This window comes from Adiantum capillus-veneris, chromosome 16, assembly GCF_014529385.1.
Source record: "Adiantum capillus-veneris isolate H3 chromosome 16, ASM1452938v2, whole genome shotgun sequence".
In the NCBI taxonomy this organism is placed as follows: Eukaryota; Viridiplantae; Streptophyta; class Polypodiopsida; order Polypodiales; family Pteridaceae; genus Adiantum; species Adiantum capillus-veneris.
Genome location: NC_140946.1, coordinates 152,474,668 through 152,494,053, shown reverse-complemented (window position 1 = coordinate 152,494,053; position 19,386 = coordinate 152,474,668). Strand labels below are relative to the sequence as shown.

General features: G+C 42.6%; 1 pseudogene; it reads left to right on the top strand.

The window, feature by feature from the left end:
• Positions 1 to 19,386, top strand: part of LOC147440081 (uncharacterized) — a 59,002-nt pseudogene that overhangs the window by 36,082 nt on the left and 3,534 nt on the right.

Here is a 19,386-nt window from a genome sequence, read left to right as displayed (position 1 = left end):
TTTGGCGCCGCTGTCGGGGATATGCCCTACACTAAGCTCGGTTAGCACTTTACGCTTCCTTGTGGTGCAATTTCTATCATAGGAAAGGCAGGGAAGGAGTGTGTGGAAGGTTTCTGTTTTTTGCGTTTTCTGCAATTGCTGTCAAGTTTCAATTTCTGCTATTGTCTGCGTTTTTTCAATTTCTGCAATTTCTGCATTTTCAAGCTCGGCGTTTTCAATTTCTGCAATTTTCTGCATTTCTGCGTTTTTTCAATTTTCTGCAATTTTTGCGTTTTTTCAATTTTCTGCAATTTCTGCGTTTTTTCTGCATTTTCTGCAATTTCTGCAATTTCTGCATTTTCTGCATTTCTGCGTTTTTCTGCATTTTTTTCAATTTCTGTATTTTCTGCATCAACAAAAAAAAATAATTAAAAAAAATTTTGGAAAAAAAAAAGTTTTTTGAGAAAAAAAATAAAAAATAAAAACGCGAGCGAGTGGGCGGCGATATTTTTCGAAAATAAAAAACGTGACTCTTAAAACGGACGGGTTGGTTTGTATAAAAGATAGATCGGGATCGTTTTCCCAAGCCCAGGCCCAGGCCCAAGCCCAGGCCCAGGCCTCAGTCCTCAGTCTTATGATATACACTAAACTCACTCTTATATATATACCCTACTCCCTCAAGAGAGAATGAGAGCATGTGGGACAAGTCCTCCACTCTCCTCCTTTCTCTTCCCACTTGCACCCTTAGACTTTCTAGTTTGGGCCTAGTTCCCTACTGGAAATTGACAGTTTTAGGGATTCCGAGGGCATAGAGTGACCAAACGGAGGGCTGTAAAGCACGGCACGACCCTCTGACCGATACGCTCGTTTCGAGCTATCACACGGCCCATTCCACGACACGCTCTAAAAAATCTAGCAAAAAAACAAACAAAAAACACGCTAAAAACTAGTCACAAGGCCTCCTAAAGCAGCTTTTTGACACCTTAGGGTATCAAAAGCACATGCACTTACGCTCTGGGCGGGTGCTAGAACACGAGCATATTGAGGGTGCCTCTGTTCATACGGACACCCATTACCCATCCACGATAGCTCTAGACCCTCAGCGGGGACACAAGGTAGCACCACCCAAGACCCTAAAATAGCCGCTAGTGATTCCTCCTCCGACTCAGAAATCATGGAAGCATACCCTACCCAAAACACTGAGAGAGAAGGCCATGCACCTCCCGAAGCTCCACAGCCTAGTACTAGTATGTTTAGCCGTTTCATGGAAACATTAGGTAGAGCTACTCGCTCGGAACCTGATGCAAATGAAGCACACGAAGGGGGTGGGGAAGTGGACTCTCCTTTCACATCGCACGTGGACCCCACACCCCCAAAGAGTGTCCATGTGGATATCCTACCAACTTCTTACCAAGAAGGCCCTGTTGAGCTGCCTCCTTCAGAAGTTCCCTCTAGAGTACCGTTGGTGACAAGTAAAACCACGGGGAGCAACATTGCTTCTACCTCACAAGAAACCGTTAACACGTCGACTCTAGAAGGATTGTTCATTAATGATCATTGGACATACGACCTCCACACTGAGGTGTTGACGGATCTACACTCTGGCCACGCCTACCATGTAGGATGGATAGAGATTGTACAATCCACCTCTAGTGCCACGAGCATCGAAGATCAACAGAAAATGATCTGTAATGTTATCCATGGCATTATTCAATCAGAAAGGCAAAACCGAGGGGTAAATATACTCTCAACTGGCCCCATGAGATTTCTGGATACGAGCAAGGCTCAACAGCCTACTCTATCACAAATGGAGACTCCTCTAATGAGCCCCATGGACCCATCTTACGTCATTTCACCTGGGGTCTCTATGCAATCTGAGCCTCCGAGCGAAAACTTTAGCTTCCCTAACTTGGCTCAACCCTCTATCAAGGAAAACACAGTGCTCACTCCAGGGATAAGCCTGACAGAGAATGTACCGATGACATCTACGGTTAGCGCAGTGCCACTACCTAGTGTCGTAGTACCTAATATGGGGCCTCGACCGTATGTGCCTCTAGCCCCTTATGCACACATGGCCCCCACACCTCCAATTGTACCACTTGCTTATGCTCCTCGAGTGCCGCTCCCTAGCTCTTATCCGAGTGGACCTATGCCCGGTTATGTTCCATATCCTGCATCATCCACACATATGCCAAGACCGGTACCCGTTCCTCTCCCACATATGATTCCAAGAGTACCTCCACCGGCCCTGCCTCCTCACATAGGTGACTTGGCAGCGTTTGCTCAAACCATAGGTCGATCTATCGCGGAAAATATGCGTCATGCATCTGATAGAGAGCCTAGAAGTAAGGCAGTACAAATTGCCAAACTCACGCAAAAATTCAATGGGGACGAAGATGCTAGGAAACACATTGAAGTGTTTGAACAAGTATGTGATTCCTTAGGGGAACGCAACGAACTACATAAGTGCAATGCCTTAAGCTTGACATTAAGTGGGAAGGCTGGAGATTGGTATAGGACCCTAAGGGTGGACGAGAAAACAATCTACCCTACCCTTCGAAGGTTGTTTCTAAAGGAGTACATACGAGAAGGTGTGCTTTGGGGTGTAGCATCTCAGCTACAGAAGGCCGAACGTAAGGAAGGAGAGTCAGTAAGGGACTTCATTAGTCGTCTAAAGCACTTAAACTCTCGTTGCCCTGTAAATGAGCGCTTCAACAATAACCAACTGCTTGATCGATTCATTCGAGGGTTGAGGAATGAAGGAATCTATAATGGACTAGTGATTAGAGGTATCACAACCTGGGAAGATGTCACTGCCAATGCAATCCAATTAGAGGACAACTTGATGATAGCAGGCATGAGGGTGTCTACTGACACGAGATCCACTAGCTCACAAGCCATTGAGTATGAACCCATGACTGCAAAGCCCATTGCCAATGAGCCAAAGGTATTTGAGACATTCTTGACAGACCTCACCAAGGCAATCCAAGAGTCTCTTAAGGATAATCGACCCCCTCAAAATAGTCACATGTATCCAAGAAGGGAGCAACAATGGTGTTCCATTTGCTTAGGTCCACATAGCACTAGTGAGTGCCCTACGTTTAGAGTAAAATTTAATGGAACTTGCAACGCATGTGGTAGGTATGGTCACCAAGCTAAGGATTGTTTAATGATCAAACGTATGATGGCAAATAGACCACCTGTAGCCTGGACGGATGCACCTCGAGCTCCTGTATTGATGCCTACTCCACCTGTTGAGCAACTACCGCAACACATGGTCCCTAGATCTCAAAATGTTGTACAAGCTACACCGCTACCACCTCCTGTGCTAGGACCGCAGCCCCCGCATCCAAGAGTCGCCCCTATGAACCAAGTGGGTTGCGAGCCATCAAATGCTTATGCAGATGGCTGTGAGGAGGAAATAGACACTAGTATTGCCTACGGACTTGATACATTGGAAGAATGTCCTATATACTACATGGAAGATTGTTGGGGACAAGTCAAGCCGGTTTATCAAGCTGCTGCTCTCGCATCCAGAGGTCAAAATATCAACACCCAGGCTAGGAGGCCACCTCTTCAATGCTACGAGTGTGGTGGACCACATCGAGCAGCGGAGTGCCCTATTAGGCTGCAAAAGAATGCTGCACAGATGCAAGTGAATCAAGGGAGCACGTCTGCAATGCCAATACTCACATGTAATCGTTGTGGCATAGATCACTTGATTGCCCAATGCCCCTATAACCCAAATGCGCCTAAAATCACACCCCTAAATTTGGTCGAAATTGCTAGTGTGACATCGCCAATACCACCCGTCGCACCCGCTTATGCGATTACACGGTCCATGCTTCAAGGGCCAAGCCATATCCTCGAAGAGAGAGATACCGCGTCAGTTATCCAAGCAAAGAAAAAGAAGACACGAAGGAAGAAGTCGCAGAATACGGAAAATTCAAAGCCAAGTTCCAAAACAAACATAGGAACAGGAGATGACCCCGTGTATATGAATGACCTCGAGGATGATTCAGATTCAGTCGAGACAATGGAGACTAGAACCAATACCACAAAGGGAAAGACCGACAAAGAAAACCGTAACATGGAACCAAATGAAAACCGAATAAGAGAAAACCATAAAGAGCCTCTGAAAACACCACAAGTGTTTCCAAATCCAATCCAAGACCCCCAAGATAAACCGCAGGGGCAAAAAGGGAAGAATCGTAAAAAGAAGATTGGGACGTACCCAAACCCTGTAGACGAGATTAAGCAGGTGAAACATCTAAGAGGTTTAGTGGAGGAGACTCAAAGGAAACTAGAACCAGAACCCATGCAGGTCAAAATTCATGACACAGTGTTTCCCACGCAAGTTCATCCACCCCACATGAACCATAGACCGTTAGCCATATCTAGTATCATCCAAGAAGGGAGTGAGGACAGGACATCAGAAAGTGAGCATACACCCTTCTTGTTGGAAAGGATGTTTAACGAAGGAATACCTGATCCCATTGAGGAATATGAGATTCCATCCTCACCAGTTCCTAGTCAAGGACCTACACCCTGCAAAACGCCAATGAATGTTGCCAAACTAGTGGACTTCATGTCTTCTGAGGTCCGAACCACGATCATAGCAAAGCTGTATGGAGATCCTGAGTTATTCCTTGCACTTCGAGCATTCCTTAACGGAGAGCTACGAACGGGATTACCGCAGTTTGCGCAACCAAATAGGCCTGACTCGATTATGATTGATGAGGAAAATCATGTGCAATCACTTGACTTAGATGGACACGAGTCTGTGATTGAGGTACCCATTAACGAATTAGGGCAGTATTTTGAAGGCGACGAGTCTAATGCGACCCTACCCATCACTACCAAGGGATTAACTATAAAGGGAATTCTTGATGGTGGTGCGGGAGTTAGCATCGTTACAAAAGATTGTTGGGAATCCATGGGAAAACCCCGCCTCAGTGTTACTAACATTGTGGTAAAGATGGCAAATGGTACCATAGCCAAACCTATGGGGATGCTCAAGGATCTTAAGATCAAAGTTCTAGGACACAAGGTACGACATACGTTCATTGTAATGGATTTCTCTAAACACCTTATGTCATATGAAATGATTTTAGGACGACCATTCATGAGGGAAGCACAAATGGTTCACGATTGGTCTAAAAATCATGTCTATTTGCAATTCCAAGACTCTGTCCTTAGAGTGGATTTGGTGACTGGTAAGGTACACCCCTTAGGGAGTAAAACCATTATTGATCATCGCTCTGACACCACAGTTCACTCGGCCCCACTACAATATTGTTACACTTGTAAGAAGGATACAGACATTGGCCAAGATTCTCCTTATATGGATATCCTACCTGGGATGACTGAGTCGGACAATGTAGACTGGGTCCACCTAGCATCAACCATAGACACTTGGGGAAATAGGAGGACGACCTGGGTAACACCTGAGGGGGATGAAATGCCTATACCCTTAAATATGCTACAAGCAATGCATATCGCTTTTGACAAGACTCATCCTAATGTAACGAAGAAAACATACAAGTGGGTCCCTAAAGCTTCTTTAGTGACCATAGCTAGTGCTAAAAAACAGAAGCCTTGTAAGAAACGTACCACTCGCTCCAAGAAAAGTAAGAAAATGTTGCGTTGGATCCCTAAACGACTATTGGAAGCCCAAGGCTACTATCAAGGAAATGATCAAATCTGGGTGCCAAAACGTAGATTGTGCTCTTACCTGTCACCTGACCCAAGTGAGCCCAATCCCGTAGCTCCAAAACGAATCAATGATCGTGGAAAGAAAAAAATCACAGAATGCTACACACCCGCTCCCGAGTTAGTTTGGGTACCAAAGAAAGAACGATTTGTTCCACCTAGCTCAGGAAGGGGGGAGTCCCATGAAGCTTTTAGCTCCTCATGTAATACATCCATAGAGGTAAAAGCTTCTACACAGCCTCCATCTATAGTAGTGGACCTCCATGAAGCTACAAAAGAATCCGCACCTCCCAGTGTTCAAGAATCACCTGATAAACCACTTCAAGTTCAATCCTGGGAGAGTACCTTACCACCGTTGCAACTTGCCGAGGCACCTAGGGTAATAACAAACTACTGGCAAAAATCCTCACCTATTACCAACTGGAACAATTGGTTTCAAAGGGTGACAAGCTCATTTCAAACGGTATGATCTACCCAAGGAAGGGGAGAGTGTTTGGTGACAGTCCTCATTCACTTGCTTCCCTCTCAACCTTTTTCCCTGACCTCTCAATTCCAATCTTAGGGAATGTACATATAAAGCTTTATACTCACAAAAAAAAAAAAAGAGCAAGAGCAATTAGCAAGCGAGTATGCACCTTAAAAGTCAAAACATTGACTCAGACCTACACATGTCACATCTGGTACAGTGAAACAGAAACCTATGCCATAAAAAACCTTTGATCCTCATCACTTGAGTGATGGAGGGTAGGTAAGATTAGTACGATAGGAGTGTTACTGTTTTAGAGTTGAGTGATTAGAAAAGTTCTCTTTTCCCACTAATGTGCCTCCTGGAAGTATTCCTTTTGTTTGCTAGTGTGTACAGGAGCGTGTTGCTATTGATAGGATTTGGACCTTCATGGAACCTTCAAATCAAGCGCGACCATCAACACAAACAGGTGTTTCTTGTCCATTAGCATTGCCGTTATCTTTTTGCATCCATGTTTGTCTGCTTTGATTGTGATTGGTAGCATAATATTCAACGCATTGGCTTAGTATCAAACATTTAATTCAATGTAATGTTTTGTCATAATCACTTGTTTAGGGGTAAAAATCAAGCAGTCCGACTAAGCTAGTTTGACCAAGCTAGGTATTAGATATCTTCTCTTAATACCATGGGGAATGCCTTCCTAATAAGCAATGGTTACTTAGGTTCTTAATCCGATTTAAGCAGCATTGTATGAAATGTACTAGGGCTTTCTAGTGGGCTTAACCCTAGTGACCTTTAGCTTAAGTATTATAAAGGGAGTTTACTAATGTGATGAGCCTGGGGAGGGTAACAGTGTTATATGACCCCCCAAAGTTACAAAATTTAAATGCTGAAAATGAACAAGCAAAAAATCAAAGTGCCACAATGTAAAATTTTAAGCTGGAAGAGAAATCTCAGCTTGATTTGGTACTTCACTCACATGTATTGCCTATGGTACTAGAGCCCTAGAGGTTCCCAGTGTGGGTGCTTTTCCTTGAAAAGCAAAAAACCCAAGGCATACAAAATAAGCACACACATCATAATTGAATCAATGTGAAAAGACTTTGGGGGGTCAAAGAAAAAGTAATCAGTCAGGCGATGATTTCATGAGAAATTCCTTTTATGGTAGCTTAACTACAAGGTTTTCTAGATATAGCCTCTAGTCAGCCCTTGAACATGAATACTTGGCTCTCGCGATTAAACAACTTAATTGACCACAGAAAATTAAGAAGCTTACCCATGGTATTAATACTTGATCTCTAGTGCCTTTCGACCGTCAAATTAGTGACCCTAGACTTGTTTAATTTTTTACCTTTACATCTGTTTATGCATTTGATTACATTGCAATTTAATGTTCATTGCTGACAAATTGTTTGAAATTCTTTTACCAATCAATGTGTCTACCTAAAACTGCATATGCTTTTTAAGAGAATGCAATTACTGTGCCAATGTTGTTTGATTTTGCAGTGACTGAAGAAGGCTAAGGACATTCATCTCAAATGCTCTTCCACCTCGATGAACCAGCTTCAACTCAATAGCTTCCGAGGACGGAATCTACATCAGAAAGGGGGGCATGTTAACCCTCACGGCACACGGACATCCTATGATCTATAAACGTTGTATTATTTAGAGTCAGGTACCGGGCTTGTCGGTCCAATAGGGGAAGGAAGAGTGATCGCCGATGAGAGGCGCACTTTAACTTGGACATTCAAGGGATTAGTTGGCTAAGCATGGGCGCCCAAGTGTGAATGGGGTGAGCTCCTATAAAAGCCAACTAAACCTAATTTTTACTCATTCTCTCATTTGTGCAATTGAAGAGTGCTCTTGCTCCATCTCCATCTTCTTCTTCTTCACCTCCTTGTGTGTGTGTGTGTGTGTGTGAGAGAGAGAGAGAGAGAGAGAGAGAGAGAGAGAGAGAGAGAGAGAGAGAGAGAGAGAGAGAGGGAGAGTGTGTGTGCGATCGAGCATTACGAAGGCACGACGGCGGCAAAGCGGTTGAGCGCGGCACGACTACAGCTTCTTCTTCATCGCGGCGAGGAATCCACCACGAAGGCGAGCGTAGAGCGGTGAGTGACACACCCTTTGTTTTCTTGAGCTTGCTAGTTTAGGCTTGTTGTGTGCTTGGAGCCGTTTGTGGCTCGCATACGGTGTATTGGCAAGTCCCTTGCTTCGACAGTGCAGCAAGGAGCGCACATGAGTTAGGTGGGCGGCCAGCCATATCCGCATAAGAGGCCACTTGGGCTTTAATCCCAACAACCTCCCACTTAAAGTCCAATGTGGCACTTTAAGTAACTATAAATCTATGAACATAAATGTACAAAGATTTACATGGCTGCCATCTATCCAATGCCCAATAACTCATGACAATGCACAAAGCCCTCTCCTGGAAGTCCCTTTGTGAGTAGATCAGCAGGATTGTCCTTGGTGTGGATCTTCAACAGTTGTATCTGCTTGTCTTCAAGTACTTCCCTAATGAAGTGATATTTGACATCAATATGCTTAGTCTTCGAATGGAACACTGGATTCTTTGCCAATTGTATAGCACTTTGACTATCACAATATAACTCTGGCATATCTACTTTGATTCCCAAGTCTGAAACCAATCTACCAAGCCAAATAGCTTCTTTGCATGCCTCATTTGCTGCAACATACTCAGCTTCTGTAGTAGACTGCGTAACACAATCTTGTAATCGAGATCGCCATGATATGGCACCTCCAGCCAGTGTAAAGACATAGCCTGATGTAGATCTCCTCTTATCCAAGTCTCTTGCATAATTTGAGTCAGTGTATCCTCTGACACTCAAATCCTGACTACCATAGCATATGCGCATACTCTTTGTATGTTTTAAGTATCTCATGATACCTTTCACTGCCTCCCAATGTTTCTTGCCGGCATACATCAAACTACCCACTGCAGACGCATATGGAATCTTATCCATTTCAGCCTTTTCTTCCTCAGACACAGGACAATCTTGTTTGCTAAGTTTCACATATGGTGGCAATGGAACACTCAATGACTTTCCCTTCTCCATATTGAAACGTTGCAAAACCTTGTCAATATACTCTGTTTGAGATAACCAAATCAACTTCTTTGATCTGTCTCTCTCAATGCGCATACCAAGTATATGACTTGCCTCACCCATGTCTTTCATGTCAAACGATTTTTCCATCTTTGACTTCAAAGCTGAAATTTCTTCCAAGTGTTTGCCAGCAATCAACATGTCATCCACATACAAAATAAGGATCAGCCAACTGCCATCCTTAGCCTTCTTTGTATATAGACAGTGATCGAACTCACTACGTTTGTAGCCTTGAGAAAGCATAAACTGGTGGAACTTATGGTACCATGCCCTCGGTGATTATTTTAAGCCATAAAGACTCTTTAACAACTGGCATACCAAATGTTCCATGCCTTTCTCAACAAACCCTTCTGGCTGCTGCATGTAAATTTCCACATCTAAATCACCATGCAAGAACGCTGTCTTGACATCCATTTGGTGCAACACCAAATCCAATATAGCAACCAATGCAAGAAAGCATCTCAATGTAGTCATCTTGACCACTGGAGAGAAGACTTCATCAAAGTCAATGCCTTGTTCTTGCTTAAAGCCCTTGGCAACAAGCCTTGCTTTGTACTTTGGCTGACTATCATGAGCGGTGATCTTATACCTGTAAACCCATTTACAAGGTAGAGCCTTTTTGCCCTGTGGTAATTTAACCAACTTCCATGTGTGGTTTTTATGCAGAGCTGTCATCTCTGACTGCATGGCCAACTGCCATTTTTTTGAGTCAACCACTTGTAATGCTTCCTTGTAACAAGATGGTTCTCCGCAATCTGTGAGCATGACATAATTTAGAGATGGCACATAACGATCAGGTGGTTTGGAGACACGCTCAGAACGTCTCACCACAACTGATTCTGCCTCTCTAGCCACTATAGGCTGTTCCTGAGCCTGACCATGCTGTCTTGATGTGCTAGCACTAGGTCCATCTTCCCTGAAGACAACTCTTCTGATCTCCTCTGTCTTCTCTGGCTCAGCGTGAAACTTGGATTCATTGAAATGCACATCATTGCTACGAATAAGCTTTCTGGACTCAGGATCCCAAAGCCGGTAACCCATCTCGCCCGATTCTCCGTAGCCAAGAAATATACACTTCTTGCTCTTTGGTTCTAACTTATTTCTGAACTCCTTAGGAATATGGCTATAAGCTTCACAACCAAAGACTCTGAGATGCTTATACGAAGGTGCCTTGCCTGTCCATAGCATCTCGGCCACTGCACTCTTATCCAGAACCCTACTAGGAGACCTGTTGATCAAATGGACTACTGTAGCCACTGCTTCCGCCCAAAATCCATCAGGCAACTCAGCATTTGACAACATGCTTCTGACCTTCTCTTGTATGGTCCTATTCATACGTTCTGCAACCGCATTTTGTGAAGGATTATATGGTGCAGTAAGTTCCCGCTTAATCCCTTTTGCTTCACAAAAGTCTTGAAAGGCTTTGGAAACGTACTCTCCACCATTGTCAGTTCTCAAGCACTTCAGCTTCTGACCACTCTGATTCTCCACCAGCTGCAAGAATGTCTTAAAGACCTTGAGCACCTCATCCTTGTGCTTCAAGAAGTAAACCCATACTTTGCGAGAATAGTCATCTATGAATGTACAAAAGTACGCTGCTCCCCCTGGTGACAAACTAGGCATTGGTCCGCATAGATCACTGTGTACAAGAGCTAACCGTTCGTCCCTACGATTCCTCTTTGATCTGTGCGGTTCCTGTGTTTGCTTACCATAAACACAATGCTCACAAAACTCGAAATCTTGAAATGAAAAGCCAGGCAAATAACCATAATGAGAAATTATTTCCATTCCTCTTTTTGACATATGTCCCAACCTACGATGCCATAGTGACACACTTGGCTGCTCAATCACATTAATTACATGGTTTTTAACCTCTGAAACATGTAAAGTGTACAGAGTTCCTGACTTGCTGCCATGTGCTACAGTCATCGAACCTTTGGAGATCTTCCAAGCGCTGTTCCCAAAAACTGTCACATAACCCGCATCATCCAACTTCCCTGTACTAATCAAGCTCTTTCGGATTGCTGGAACATGTCTGACATTCTTGAGCCATAAAGAAGAGCCATTATGAAACTTCAACTGCACATCTCCCACTCCAAGTATGTCACAAACCTGCTCATTGCCAAGTCTGACATAATCTTTAGTAGCCACATATGATGTAAACCACTCTTTGTGCGGAGAAACATGTAAAGATGCCCCTGAGTCGATAATCCAATCACTCATAGCATGTCCATCCTCTGCAGTCAAGAAAACAGAATCAAGATTGCTTGTAAGGAAGATGTCACCAGCTGCTATACCAGAATCACTGTCTGAACCAGATCCTGTGACATTCACCTCTTCAATCTTCACTGAACTCTTCTTTTCATCTTGCTCAGAACTCTTTGTTTTTCCTTTTTCTTGTTTCCACTTCGTACAGTCTCGCTTCATGTGACCCTTCTTGCCACAATGGTAGCATTCTATGTCATCCTTTGACTTCGAATCATGAGACTTACTTCGGTTTTGTGCCTTCTTACCCTTCTTCTCTTTAAACTGTTGTCTCCCTCGAACGACCAAAGCACTATTGCCTTTGCCTTTGTCAATGTTCTTCCTGTTCACTTCCTCTGTGAGCAAGCTGCCTTCTACATTGGCACTTGTAAGACCTTCTGGCGCGACAGAATTACTTAACGCTGTACGAAAAGTATCCCAACTGTCTGGCAAAGTGATTAAGAGAAACATAGCCTTCACTGAATCTGGAAAGACTATCTCCTGTGCTGTTAACTGGCTGAAAATTGTGTGAAATTCGTTCAGATGATTTGACATGGCTGTCCCTTCCTTCATCTTCAAATCCACCAATTTCTTGAGCCAGTAAATCTGAGAAGCAGCACTTTGTTTCTCGTACATACCACATAGCTTTTGCCATACGCCATACGCTGGAGTCTCTTCTGCTACGTTGAAGTAAACATTTTCTGCCAGTGTCAGCATGATTGTGGAACAAGCTAACTCGTCAAGCTCTTCCCACTCATCTTCAGCCATACCTTCTGGTCTCTCCCCTTTGAGCTTCAGTGGCTTCACTTGTTTTTTCTGCACCAAAACCTGCCAAATCTGCTTCTTCCAGAATGGAAAGTTTGTGCCATCCAGCTTCTTTATGTTGTAAAGAGTCTCACTTTGAGAAGATGCCATATCTGCCAAACTGCTTACTCCTGAGAAAAATCCGGCAGAGTTTCCCCTGTAAACTGGCCTCTGTACACAGTAAACAAGCTGTAATCAACAAGCTGAACACCTCTCCTCAGGAACTGTCAGTATTTTGAAAATTTTTGACAGAGTCTCCCCTGTAAACTGAGCTCTGAGAACCAAAAGATAGCTCAAAAAACAATCATAAATAGCTGACCAGTGACAAATCTAAAAAATCTCTATAATATGCTGTCCTGTAAGCATACACTGTCTCCTCTCTGGGCGATGACAGAACCTGTATCTGTCTCAAGACTGAACCATGAAAAATGCCTCAACGGCCTGACGCATAAGATGCAATCCAGTGTCTACACAAAGTCATACATCCTAAGGGATAAAAGTCGCCGAAGAGGATGCGTGTAGAGGGGAACTCCAGCAACCTAATCCACCTCACACTGGGTAACCCAGCCCCCAGTGCTTGGCTTCAAAAAACCTCACACACGACCCTCTCAGATGGCTCAGCAAACTGCCCAGAACTAGCATACATCCTATAATAGGCCAATCACTGTCCTATGACCGCTGCGGCGGTCTGTCTGCTAGCGTGACTCACAACTAGCAGACCCACAATCACAGTACATCAATCTGCAATACATGCCAGTGGTGTCAAGCCATCGTATGGCCACACCTCCCCTGAAACCTGGCAAGCACAAGAAGTAGCAATGCAGACTGCAATATATATATCTTATGATATATATATGTACCTGGTCTATAGATGATGCTCTGAAGACTAATAAGTGATGTATATCGATGCCGATATTGATGTCGACCACCTCCTGCTTGCCAATCTACACAAGACGAATTTCTTTGCGGCTGAAATCTATCTTCTGCTGTAGTGCTCATAACGAAATTCTGAGGGCATAAACGGCTTCGAAAGGGGGGTAAAACATCAGGTCACCTGTAGGAAACGCTCCCGGAACGCCGAGTGTGAATTTTCGAACTCCGGATCCAGAATCTGCCGGAAAAGTGCGCGCGCGATTGCGCAAAACCGCACTGAACCAAAGCTCTGATACCAATTGAAGTCGCGGAGCGGAGCGTGGGTCGACTCTCTCTCTCACACACACACACAGTGAGCTTACACAGTACAGTACGCAGAGAACTGTTAGAAGGGTTATCTCCCAATTCCTTAGTATTCACAAAGTATAAGTTAGTATATACAAAGAGTTAGAGGGAAGTGAGTTAGGTGGGCGGCCAGCCATATCCGCATAAGAGGCCACTTGGGCTTTAATCCCAACAGATCACAGGGGGCAGAGTTCCTCGTTAAGGGCTCTTGAATCCATGACATGCTTTCTATGCGGTGGATACCCACGACTTGCTTTCTATGCGGTGGGAACCCACGTCTTGCTTTCTATGCGGTGGGAGTTTCCATGACGTGCTTTCTATGCGGTGGACATACCTAGTTGTATGGGCAGCTAGGCGACAACGAGAGGAGTGAACTCTCGCTGGAGGGGGGATGTTGTACCTCCAGAACATTGGAATTTTTATGAATAAGTTTGAGTAGAATTTTTACTAGAATTTTGTCTTGGTGTTGTTTGCAATACTGGTTGAAGGGCTGTTTTAACGAACCATGTGATTCGGAATTAAACAAGGAATATTTATGTTGAACAACCTTTGTGGTAGTAATTAGGTCACACGATGAAGTGTGAGTGTGGGGGTGGAAAGTGGGGGCTTGGCTCGGGTTGCCAATGCCTACGAGATGGGTGGTCCCGATTGGTCGGGAACTCTCTGTCCCCATAGTGCTTACTCGATATTAGTAATGCTCATTGCCCCTAGAACGGGGAATTCTCGAGAGTACGTGCCTCTGAAACATGGGGAAAAAGGCACTCGGGGTTTCTCTCCTCTTGGAAGGTGGGTCTTAGGATCGCTAGATAGTTAAGTACGCTTCCCCTGCGAGGTGGAGCTAGATCTCGTTGCTAGTAGGCTCAAACTCGACTCACTTTGTGATGAGAGATCGTCCGCTAGTTGAACCCTGAACCATTTTGTTTGCTTCCGCTATAGATCTAGTGGCCACCAGGTTTACCATCAGATCCGTTGTTTGATACGACGGGGTGGGGACCTCACATACGATACAAGAAAATCTTATGAGATGGTTGGAATTGAGCTAGCAGGTATAACCGCTTAGAAAAACCTGTCTTCAATGAATGTTCTATGTAATAATACTGTGGCCCTAAGCCCAGATACTCAGTTACCACCGCCAATCTGATATTGTTCCTAAAATGCTCGCGACCCCAAAGGGTTACACGAGTCAATCGGTCCTGATATGTCCACCATTTAGTTTGGGAAACAGAGGTTCCTAATGGTGGGAATAGATGAAGTTCATAGCGGAGTATAGTTTCTCTTCGAGTAGATTCACCTGATTGATAAAGGTGAGCTGTTTCTATGGAAAATACCAGTTCTTGACTATAAGCCATAATAGGTTAGATACATCTGAGGAGCAAATAAGCTGATATGTTAAAACTCAAATAAAGTTACTCCATACTAATACTATGGACGTGGTTGTGTTAAAATGTCATCTGTCTTTTATAGACCCACCTTATGACTTCGAGTCAAAATTGGAAATAATAAATGATTACCTAAAATTGCTGTCTCTTAGTAATGTAACTCACACTGTTAAGATCGGGGCATGAATACTGTATCCTGGTGGATAGTTGTATGACATAAGCTAATTGTAGGGATCTGGTGAATAGATAACGGGCTGTGTATGATCAACCGGGGCTAGGTACAATAAGCTCGTAATGGTTTACAGACCGGGTATCGACTGCGTAAGTGATTTTTTAACGGGTTGTGTATGATCAACCGGGGCTAGGTACAATAAGCTCGTAATTGTTTAGAGACTGGGTATCGATCGCGTAAGTGGTTTTTTAACGGGTTGTGTATGATCAGCCGAGGCTAGGTACAATAAGATCGTCATGGTTTACAGACCGGGTATCGACCGCGTAAGTGGGTTTTTTTCGGTTGCCATGGTGGAACTTGGGTCTATATGACTTGACCTTGCATTTTAACTTGAAAAACATCTCTGCTGTATACTCATAAGAATACTCAGTAGCGTTTGATGTCTTCTCTGCATTGTGTTTTGCGCTTACTGCTACACGCCACCGCCTGTATGCTAGGGTTTTGTTTGCAGGGGATTGCAGTAGCGTGTGTGGTGCGACTTTGTCTGGAACAACCGGATCTCTTGCTGGGGACAATCCCTGAGAATTTGGCCCGTATGGGCGACCGCGAGTGTGGGTAGCCTGTCCGAGACTCTGGCGGATCTTCTTCTAATTTGCATCAGCAAATATAAAAGCCCCTTAAAGGTGAGTACTCATACTCACTTAGCATAGTGCGTTGTATTCACTTGTGTGTGTTCATTCAAAACTATGTATGTAAGAAGCTATTTCCTACTGTGTGCTCGACATGCCAGAAAAGAATGGGAAGGAGATTGTGGAGGCTTATCCGTCTCCTAATCTACAGGTTAAAAGAAAATCTTTCTTGCTCTCAAAGACTGTTAATAGATACTGTAAAGCTTTGCTTTGAAAAAACCAGTTAATAGACTTTTCTTTATTAGTAACCTGTTCCAGAAACTGTTCTTAATGATTTATGGGGAGAAATGTATGTGGTAGTGTATGATTACTTTGGGACAGATGGGAAGTTGAGATTCTCTTTGACTAATGATATATATTGCTGTAAAATAACCATATAAAAATATATATAACCATGTTCTGGAACCTGTCTCTTCTTGGTTATGAGAAGAAGTGTGAATGGCTCATGTAAAACTAAGAACTACCAAGTATTTTTAATGATGGAAGTAATAAATCTGGTTTCCGTAAAATGGGCTGTAAAACTGGTTGTTTTGAGGAAAAATTTGTCCTTTATACTTTTTTGAAAAAAGGTAGACTGCCAGGTATGAAGGATTTCTTAACTTATGGCTGCATGGAAAAGAGGATGGTGTGCTATTTAAAGGAAATGGTTTGTATATATGGTTGATTTTGGTAAAATAGCTACTCAATTGGGTAATGTACTTATGAAAGGGGTATTGAAGATCTGATAATAACCAAAATTTCACAAAAATTGAGTTGTATAAGATTTTTTGGATAGTTTGGTTACATTGCTGAGGTACTTTGGGTAAGAGGTCAGACCCTGGACTGTTTCGGTTTCTAGTTCAGGGGCCTATTTTATTGAATCTGCTTAAGATTATTCTGAGGTCATTGAATACAGGTGTTAGAAATGTTGCCCTGTCTTCTGATATTACAGTAGGTAGTGTGTGGCATCACATACCCGATTGTAGGAGTAAATATTGTTTTTGCAAATTGACTCGACCGTTTTTACCATAATACTTCACCTACAAGTAAGATTGATTTGTGTTTTTAGTCCGGATGCCTATCTTACTGAATCGGCTAAAAGTTATTTTGTATTTATTGAGTACTGGCTTCTGATATGTTGCCCTATCTCGGATATTCTATAGAAATAAGGTGGCATCACCTACCGCATTGAGGTTGAAAAAAGTAGGTTTCAAATTTACTTGAATTTTTTTTTTCATCATATGCTAGGAAGATTAGTGATAGTTTTTGGTAACCTATCACTGATTCAATGTGTTGACAGATTTCTAATGGCCATGGTTAGGTTGACACTCGTAGGTTGACACTCGGCTATTCAATTTAATATGCTTGCCATCTTTGGCTCGCTTCTTATTCTCACTCAAGTATATAGGAACTGGTCCTTACCTACCATCTTGCAGTATATACAGAAAAGCCTCTAGTGGGTTGGTTTAAAAGGTTCTTGATACTATAATGAAAGTCATATATTTCCCTTTAGCAAATCTTGGCTGGTTACTTTGAATTTTTTAGAACAGACGATTTAATTTACTGATTTAACTAAAAGATACTCTAAATTTTCAGGGGTATTGCCCTAGTTTCAGATATTTGGTAGGAAATGAATGGCATCATATACAGGAGTGTGGTAGATAGCTGGTTTCAAATATACCTGGACTTTTTTACCATAGTACTTCACTAAATGGGAATATTAATGAATGTTTCCTATTACTGCTCACCTAGTCAGCATACACATTGATTTTAACTAGCCATAGTTTGTTGGCACCTCGAATATTCAATAGAGAGAGAGAGAGAGAGAGAGAGAGAGAGAGAGAGAGAGAGAGAGAGAGAGAGAGAGAGAGAGAGAGAGAGATGTGTTAGCTTGGGGTTTACTATAGTGAGTAGCCACTATATATATATATATATATATATATATATATATATATATATATATATGTATATGTATATGTATGTATGTACATCATACATACACACACATATACATATAATACATACATACATACATACATAGAGAGAGAGAGAGAGAGAGAGAGAGAGAGAGAGAGAGAGAGAGAGAGAGAGAGAGAGAGAGAGAGAGAGAGAGAGAGAGAGAGAGAGAGAGAGAGAGATGTGTTAAGGCTTGGGATTAACCATAGTGAGTAGGCACTAGATCAAGCATGCACTCAAGGTGGATCATAACACACTAGGAAATCCATACTTGGAGAGAGGAGTGATAGAGAGAGTAAAACACTGAGACTCTTCTTCTATCGCATTGCTTACTTGGTTAGAATGTAGGGGTGAGGCAAATTTTATCTTTAGTCTCCACCCACACAAGTCAATGATACATGTGGCACAGTCTTTTTCACTACCCATCACCCACACAAATGTAGCATCATCCTGTGCACAACACATCTCTCAACACTCCTCAATGATACACTTGAGTGTCCATCAACCATGTCTAGACGCGTTTAGACCTGGTCGTTGTGTCATCAGTATGTGTCATATCTACCTAGCATAGAGATTAAGTTTGTTTGAGCACCACTTGCACGGGTGAATCTTCCCTTATTCTTTTTGAAACACCGTCGGTGGAATGGAAATGGACAAATCCATGAATACGGCTACTTACAAGAGCTATCTACTCTCACAAATATCTTGATACATCAAGGATAAAGAATCTCACAAACATCTTGAAATACATAAAAATGTGGAAATCTCTCTTGCGTTCTTCTTTGTATCCTCATTTTGAGCCTTCATGTTGTAGTAATTCACTTGTGACTCGACATTGTCAGCTTCAAATCCCCTCATGAGATCTCTCTCAAATGCAACATATTATTCATAATGCATGTGCTAAATAAACTCTAAAACATAACACAAATTCTTGATTAATCAAAGAAATCAATACAATCTATATACATAGATAAATATTCATGATCAAGAGTTCACTCTTGCATTGATGCCATGCAAAAAAATCCTAAGTGGGTTTAATCATGACATTAACAAATACAATTAAGCATAACCAAGGTGGATTAAACCACACAAAGTAGTCCATAACTAGAGAGAGGAGAGAGAATGCACAATCAAACACTCAAGATATATCACATATCCATGTTACAATGAGAGTCTTCTTTTAGTAGAAAGCTATTAACCTAACCACAATGGCTCTCTTATTGTTCGAGTGTTGCCACCATACACTCATAATATCTAGCACTTAGTTAACTTCATAACAATTTGCATGATACGTACTTCCATTTGAAGACATGAATGGATCTTTAAATTTATATAATCTTAATACTAAGGCATGTAAACATAGGAATTCAAATCTAGTGGCTATTTTAATGTGTTGAAAATTCTTGTCATTTTTAGATTGGATCTACCTCCTTGTTGTAGGAGTGTTGGTGTGTAGTTGAGGACTCTCCAAGGCACGTTGCATGAGAGAGAGAGAGAGAGAGAGAGAGAGAGAGAGAGAGAGAGAGAGAGAGAGAGAGAGAGAGATTATATTTATGTCTCATAAAATAGAAATAGTCTTATGGGTTTCTTTCTAGTAACTTTAGCACCCACATGCCCACACTTGCTATGTTGTGTATATACAATTTTCTTTTGTAATGATCTATAAAAG